Source organism: Lithobates pipiens, unplaced genomic scaffold, assembly GCF_037356315.1.
Source record: "Lithobates pipiens isolate NorthernLeopardFrog02 unplaced genomic scaffold, aLitPip1_a1.2 Scaffold_10, whole genome shotgun sequence".
NCBI lineage: Eukaryota > Metazoa > Chordata > Amphibia > Anura > Ranidae > Lithobates > Lithobates pipiens.
In genome coordinates, this window is record NW_027507686.1 from 224,556,882 (window position 1) to 224,565,051 (window position 8,170).

The following is an 8,170-nucleotide window of genomic DNA, read 5'->3' on the forward strand; positions in this document are numbered from 1 at the left end:
ATTGGTGTTCCTCTGTACACGGAACACAGGATCGGTCTCCTCTCCCCTGACAGGACGTGGATGTGTGTGTAAACACACACATCCACGTCAGGGGAAAGGAGACCGTTCCAGCTCTGATACCGGGCAATCACGGGTGCCCGGCGGACATCGCCGCCGCCGCCAGGCACGCGCATGGGCTCCCGAGTGACGTGGCCCCCAGACAGCTGGGAAGCCCAGGACGTCATATGACGTCCGCCCCGGAATGGGAAATCCATCCTGCAGACGTCACCACTGTGTTTTTGTTTGTTTTTTGCTAAACAAACGAAAAAAAAGACCAAAAACATTTTTCTGTCTGTTATAAAATTTTGCAAACGGGTCATATTTCTCACAGACAGGTGTACGCTGATGAGGTAGCACTAATAGGAGGCACTGAAGGGCACTGATGTGCAGCACTAATAGGGGGCACTGAAGGGCACTGTTGGACTGCATTCATACCTCCCCACATTTTGAGATGGGAATGAGGGTCACCTACTAACAAATGTATGTAGGCATAGGACACGCCCCCTGCCACACCCTCTTAAAGGAGACTTAACCAAAAAAAGGTTAATTAAATCCACAAGGACTTTTCCCTGATTTTGGCTTTTAAAATGTACAAATGCAGCAATTATATACATACAACTACCGTATTTATCGGCGTATAAAACGCACTTTTTCCCCCTTAAAAACAGGGGAAAATCGTGGGTGCGTGTTATATGTCGATTATTATATTATTATATTATATTATTATTATTATATGACGTGAGCGGCTTTCAGCCGTTCTCGGCAGCTTTCGGCCGGTCTTGGCAGCTTTCGCCCGCTCTCGGCCGTTCTCGGTGGCCGAGAGTGGCTGAAAGCCGCCGAAAGCAGGACATCTGGCTCTGTATCTCCGCAGCGCCATTTTTAAATGGCAAAGCTGAAAATTACACTGACAAGGCTGCATGATAAGGCTGCAAATGACACTGACAAGGCTGCAGATGGACACTGATAAGGCTGCATTGATGGGCATTTAAATGTAAGTTATTTTCCTTAAACTTCCCTCCTAAACTTGGGGTGCATGTCACACGCCGGAGCGTGTTATATGCCGATAAATATAGTATATAGATTAGGGCAAAATGAGGGACAAATGAGGAGGAAAGAGGGACAGAAGGACAGAAGAACATTGCTCCAAATCAGGGAAAGTTGGGAGCTATGCTGCACTGATCATAAGGACTCTGATGATCAGTGCCCTGATTATCAGTGTAGATGTCCCCTATCACACTTGCCGGCTCTCTCCTCACAATGTGGCAGTGCAGGGAAAGGGATGCCGATAAGTGGCAAGTGTGTTTACATTGTGATCAGCTGTGATTGGACATGATCACATGGTAAAGAGTCACTGTGATTGGCTCCTTACCCCGATCTGTGATCTTCTGTGTCTGAAGGACACAGAGCATGCCAGGTGTGTGCCGCGGCAGGCACGAGGGGCAGTTCTGGGAGGATATCAGTAGATGCCCTCCCAGAACTGGACAACCGTGCTGTAGCCGTCATTCGCCTATAGCGTGGTGGGCAAGTGGTTAAAGTGGAACTTAACTGTATCTGAGCTCCACAAACTGAAAACGCTATTTCATTCATTTTTAATATTTACAGAAAACTTGCCCATCCATCTTTGCGTGATTTATTTTGTTGAGAAATCCCTAAAAAAAACACCCCCTTAGTATTTCTAGCTGTGGCAATCTTGAGTAAGGGCAGATGACTCATATAGCATTTACTTCCTGGAATCCATCTGCCCTTAGCTCAGGCATGCAGGAAGGAGGGTGTGCTTAGCTGGGAAAGCCCCTCCTCCAGGTGAAAGAAAAATAAATGCCCATGAAGACTCCTGGGATGTATGACATCATTTTGGACTAGGCCAGAAACCAGGAAGCAACTGAAGAAACGCAAAAAGAAAAATTCATAATAGGTAATTATAATATTCCTTCCTATCTGTTTAGTAATGCTAGCAGCAAAAGGATGAAAAATAGTTAATGCTGATTAAGGGGCGGATCACACCATGAATCTCACAGGGACGATTCATTGGAATGGGTGCCAGACCGCACCAAACGTAGGACATGCACTACTTTAGAAAATACACAGCAACCAGATTGCATTACTGTACAACACAACCCAGTGCAGACAAACGCACTGCACTTGCAAGTTGCGTTTGGGGTGTCATTAACCTAACACTGACACCTGTTGCAGATGGTAACTGCAGTGCGTTGTGAACGCGGTGTGGGAAACGCACACGGAATGCAGGTTTCCCGCACCACGTTCTGCTGTGAACTGACCCTGAATGAGTTTAGTTCACTTTAAGTAATAACTTTTTAACCCTTTGATACACTGAATTGTGGCCTTACCTGGTTTGATGGAACACGAATGAGCCACAAGCAGCTGCTGGCAGTGGGATAATTATTGGGGTAGTTGGAAGATGTTAGGGATCCTGAAGGATCGGAGAGCAATGTTCGGCAGAGACCTATAAAAGTTACATGGTTAGAAATTCAAAGTGGTTGTCAGTATAAAAAGCAAGACAGAGCAGTACATCAGCAACAGCAAGAATCAGGCCATTCACATACAGAGGTACGATCAGATTTTTTTTTCTTATGCTCCGGGTTCACTCATGGTATATTTAATTGAAAAATAGTGACCCTGATTTGTAAAGCTCTATGAATTCCAAGTTCTTACCGCAATCATATAACTTACCGCAATCATATAACTTGTTAATTTTGGCAACATCCAAGTTGCTGAGTCCATAGCGCTGTCCGATGGCGATAGAGGCATTTGGTTTCGGGACAATGGTGGCAGAGATGCCATCCGCGGAGAAAGCAGACCTAGAAACAAATACAATTATATATTTTACACACACTCTTCCATTATCATGGCTTTAGCTAAAAAGGGGGTCCTATAGGTAAAAGAAAAGCTTTTCAGGTGCCTCCGGCTTCTCTTCCTCTTTATACAAAAATTAGGAGTTGTAATCCTTGACTTTCTCTGCAGCACCCCCTGCAGGTGAAAACAGGTATTATGGTGCAAACTTTGCACTATAAAGTCAGTAACATTAGGATGACACTATACAATATCCTCATACTCCTATAATAATCCATACACAGCGCTGGAATCTATTTTTCATGAAATAGTTTCATACTGTGTTTTTCTGCCTCCTTGTAAAGTATTTTGGCAAGCCTTCTCACTTCTGTTTGGAACGAGCAGTGTATGTTAGTTGCAGTCATGTGGACTGTTCTGTGTTCTCTTATAGTCCATAGCCCATTTGGGAGCAAGCAAGAGAAGGTGGCTACATTCCTAAATACCGTAGAACCATTGAGAACCAACCTTGTCATCCTCAGGAAGTCAGATGATGACACCAAAAAAAAGATTTGGAGCAGGCTGAGAGCAATAGAATGGCGTTAAGAACACATACTTGAATAGAATTGTTCTTTAAACCCTTATGCCCCGTGCACACGATCGGAAATTCCATCAGCAAAAGTCCGTTGTGAGGTTTTGGTCGGAAGTATGCTCGATCTGACTTTTGGTGTCGGAATTCCAGCAGAAAAAGATTGAGAGCATGTTCTCTTTTTTTCTGAAGGAAAAAGTTCAGATCAAAAATGTACCAATTCCAACATGCAGAATTCCTACACATGCTCGAAAACAATGCAATGCATGCTCTGAAGCATTGAACTTCATTTTCTCGGCTTGTCGTAGTGTTGTACGTCAGCGCGTTCTTGGCGGTCGAAAGTTCAGATAACTTGTGTGACCGTGTGTATGCAAGCCAAGCTTGAGCGGAATACCAGTGGAAAAACTATCCATGTATTTTGCAACGAAAACTTTGATCGTGTGTACGCAGCATTAGAGTTGGCGCCTCCCAACCCTTTAAGAGTTTTAGGATGCTGGGAGGTGAGGCGAGGTTTATGGTCATGTGCTGTCATGACTGCAGGGTACCATGGATCCAGGTGGGTCCATAGGACCCAGGAGGCACTTTAAGAGGTGTGGCAACTGGGGCGCAATTCCTGAGGACCCCTCCCTCTAGCATGCAGTGTCATCTTTGCATCATGAGCTGCTCCCCTGTCCTGCCCCGCTCCACTCTGCTCCCCAGCAGTACAAGTTGTACTGCTGGGGAGCGGGGCGGGGGGTGGAGCAGCAAAGGCTTCAATAGTAGGAGCACCCGCCGCCACTGCAGAGCTGCTGTCGCCACATGTTGCATCACTGTGCCAGGATCTGAGCTTAGTTGGTCAGTGGCGGTGAAGAGGAAAGGAGGAGCTTTCATGGTGCCGCGCAATTCATATTCCTTTGAGCTGAGTGGATCTTTTTGGGCGTGTCTCTTTGCTGGAGGGGGCATCTCTCTTTGCTGGAGGGGGCATCTCTCTTTGCTGGAGGGGGCATCTCTTTGCTGGAGGGGGCATGTCTCTTTGCTGGAGGGGGCATGTCTCTTTGCTGGAGGGGGGATCTCTCTTTGCTGGAGGGAGCATGTCTCTTTGCTGGAGCGGTCATGTCTCTTTGCTGGATTGAGCATGTCTCTTTGCTGGAGGGGGTATGTCTCTTTGCTGGAGGGGGTATGTCTCTTTGCTGGATTGGGCATATCTCTTTGCTGGATTGAGCATGTCTCTTTGCTGGAGGGGGTATGTCTCTTTGCTGAATATATGGGGATGTCTCTTTTCTGGATTGGGCTGTCCCTTTACTATTTGGGGATATCTCTTTAAATTATGGAAATGTCTCTTTGCTGGATGGGTGTAATTTTTTTTGGGGGGGGGCAGCATTTCATTCTTGGACCAAGGCAGCATGATGTCTTGGGCCAGCCCTGCATGGCAGTCACATGATCGGAAACCTCCTGATCACAAGCAGCGATTGTGAGCTTTCCGTTAGCCACTGGTAACTGTGCTGGGAGTGGCAGGGCACCCGCTCTTGGCACAGCTGTGTACCGCCAATTCACACAAATATGTGGCCCCTCAGCACCAGGGCCCACCTGCCAAGAGGCGGCATACTTGCATGCGGCCGGCGCCAAAGGGATTTAACCAGAGTTTGGTGATGTATTAATCCTGAATCACATAAGGAATGCTAATATGTGCCTAAACAGACTCCATCACATTGTACAATTGGAGCTATAAATGACAGTGTCTGACAGCCCACCGTCCCAGCTATGTATAATGACTTAAGCAGCCCATAGAATATGACACATGCACATGGGTGGAAGGAAAGAAAATTGCTCAATTCCCCCATCAACACTGACAAACCTGTCCCCACAGTGCTATTGTGTTCGGCCGGCGGGGAGAGTGGGGAGCCTTCCCCACTGACAGAATACAATCATCACTACTGGCTGTTACTGTATCGCTGCCAGCAGTGCAAAAAAAAAATCTGACAGGCTGGTTGTACTGAAGTTGATTGATGGACTGACTTTAGTACAACCAGCCTGCCCATAAATGGATCGAATCTCATCTGGTATTGCTGAACCGGCAGAGATTCGACCCATCTATGGCCGGTTTTAGCCGCACTCCATTGCTGCTGCGGCATCCCCCGATCTAAATTCTGGTGTCGGAGCTTAATGAGATGGATGATCACATACCTCCCATCTGACAGTTTTGGGGCCTAGTGATTTGCTAGGTAGTGTCAGATGGGGGAGGTCAGTTGCCCCCCCCCATACCCTAAAGACCTGCTGTGTTAATAATGGTTCCAGTAGTGGGAGGAGGATGTGGCTGGGTAAGTATACGTGCTTGCTGAGATGAGCTGTCTGTAGACACGGTCACTTTGCCATGAACTTGTAACCACGTTTGTCAAGCCTTGTTTGCCATAAACCCACTGGGGGTGATTTACTAAAACTGGAGCACTCAGAATCTGGTTCAGCTGTGCCGGGTAGCCAATCAGCTTCTAACTTCAGCTTGTTCAGCTAAGCTTTCATACATTTTGAAGGGGGGGGGGGCACAGTTTGGCATGTTTGCCCTGGGCTCTAGATGACCTTGTCCCAGCACTGGTGACAAGGGTGCTGCCGCTGCCATTGCGGGTGAGGGAACCTGGCAGTGTAGCCTTATGGCTTAATGCCAGAAAAACCTACTGAGCATGTGCAAGGCTCCGCTCCTTTCTCCTACTTGCCCGGCGACCAGGGGAAGGAGGAGGGAGCCGAGCGGTGACATCAGCAACTGCGCCCGAGACTCCTGAAAGTGGGAACAGGATACTTGAAAATAGACAGGTATCCGTTTCCCCCTGTGGCACCGAAGGGGGGAAGGAGAAAAATTTGCGTAAGTTGCACTTTTGAGTGGAACTCCACTTTAATATGGTGCTGCTTATCTCCTAGGAAAATACTTATCCACTGCCACTCCCCAAATTCCCTCTTCCAACACAAATCCCCTCCCCACCAATCTCCTTGCGGCACCCCTCCTCACCTCACATGATACCACAGTGCCCAGGGCAGCCGTCCCTCCTGCCCACCCCTTGTCCCGACCCTGATTGTCTCCATAGGACAGGAAGTGTGTCACTGGCAGGATCACCAGGTGAAAATAAAGGAATAATCCTGAAAAAAAGAAAATGCACCTGATGACTGGTAATCTGCAATATATTAAGTTTTTGGTCTAAATAAACTTTAAGGTGCCTGTTGGAGCTCATTCACTGAGCTGTTGGAGCTCAGTGAATCAGGATCAGTGAATGTTCCCACTTTTATAGATTTGACTGTGCCACCTACGAGGATATTGCACCAGTTTAATAAAACTGTGTTTCTGGGCAATGCAAAGTGGCAAGTGAAAGTTGTTTGATATTTTTATGAAATGCAACCATACCTTGGATAATGCATGACGGAGCCGTAGTCGTATTCTATGCCTTGATTCAATGTGTCGAACTTCTGAAAATTGTTCTCGTATCCTGAAGAAGACAAAATTTTCAGCAGCAATATTATATAGCAATTCAATTCTAATAAAAGGAAACCTTCACAGAGATATGGGCTGGCTTTCATTGCTTACATCCTAAAAATGGATGAGCACTGCACTGCACCCCAATCCCACCCAGTTGTGTGGAAATAGCGAATGAATATTCAATATTGTCACACTGATCCTCCTCCCGGCTAATCAGAAAGCCTCTATTGGACAGGGAGTCTTATGACTCCCTGGCCAATCGTATCTCAGGACACACTTCCTGTTTCTGTGCGGCCGGGAGGAGGATGTCCCATAGTTTGCTTGCCAGAGCGCCCCCCGCTCTTCCTTCCCCCTGCATAAGGTGAGATAGCATGGCACATTCTCTGTGTTCCCCCGAGGCTGGGGGTCGGGTGATCGCTGCAGTTTGTGAGCCATGGTGGGGGGTGGCTGGGTGGTGGGCTATCGCTGCCATTTTGCTCCCACAGCAGGGTCGGGGGAGGAGTGTGTGATGTTAGCTTATCACTGACGCTTGTCTCCTGTGGGGGGGGGGGGGGGGTGATAGTCGTTATTCGGCTCTCGGGGGTGTGGTGGGGTACTGATGTTGGTTTGTGCTGGCCCCCTGAAATTATGAGCACCAGCCGCCACTGGTAATACTTCTGTTTAGGGCATGTGCCCAGGGATGAATGCCTGGAATGCAGATTGCTTCCATTGTGGGCATTCATTCCTGGGCACATACTGCCCCAAACGTACATATTGCTAGGCGCATCGTCCAGCAGCAGCCAGGCTGGACAATGCACCTATGCCCTCTGCCCATGTACAAACAGCTATGGAAATGTTTTTAATGATACATCCCTTAGTGCAGAGTAGACAACCAGGAACTCCATTTCCCATAAGGCCTTGCAAGGCTGGCAGTTACAATTACTCCCAGAGGCATGATGGGACTTGTAGTTCTGCAACAGCTGGAGGGCCCCAGGTTGCCTACCCCTGCCTGATGTTGCTGTATATGATATCGATGTAGTCATCGCGGTCGCTCCTGCTCTGCTCGTGGAAGAATCCCAGAGCGTGGTTCAGCTCATGTTCGATGGAGCCTTGGACCATGCAGCTGCTCGACACCAATACTATTTGACTTCCTCCTTGCATACCAATATAGGACCAACATCTGTGGGGAACAGGAGAAACCCATGTTATTATGTCATCACAAAGGGTAATGCGCCGAGTGCTGCAACCAGTAGCCGATCACATTTAAGTGTAGGGAACGGTGTATGCCAGGGCTGCTGCAGCCATGATCCCCCATCTTCTCTGTGACAATGAAGCAGGAA

The 8,170-nt window shown here is 47.8% G+C and overlaps 1 long non-coding RNA gene across 1 annotated transcript; it reads right to left on the reverse strand.

Annotated features, from left to right (window-relative positions):
- Positions 1–2,383: 2,383 nt before the first annotated feature.
- LOC143942373 (uncharacterized) lies at positions 2,384–6,951 on the reverse strand. Its single transcript, XR_013264764.1, has 3 exons — positions 6,780–6,951; positions 2,728–2,855; positions 2,384–2,500 (listed from the first exon to the last, which is right to left on the reverse strand). It is a non-coding gene; the product is annotated as an uncharacterized LOC143942373 (long non-coding RNA).
- Positions 6,952–8,170: the final 1,219 nt, after the last annotated feature.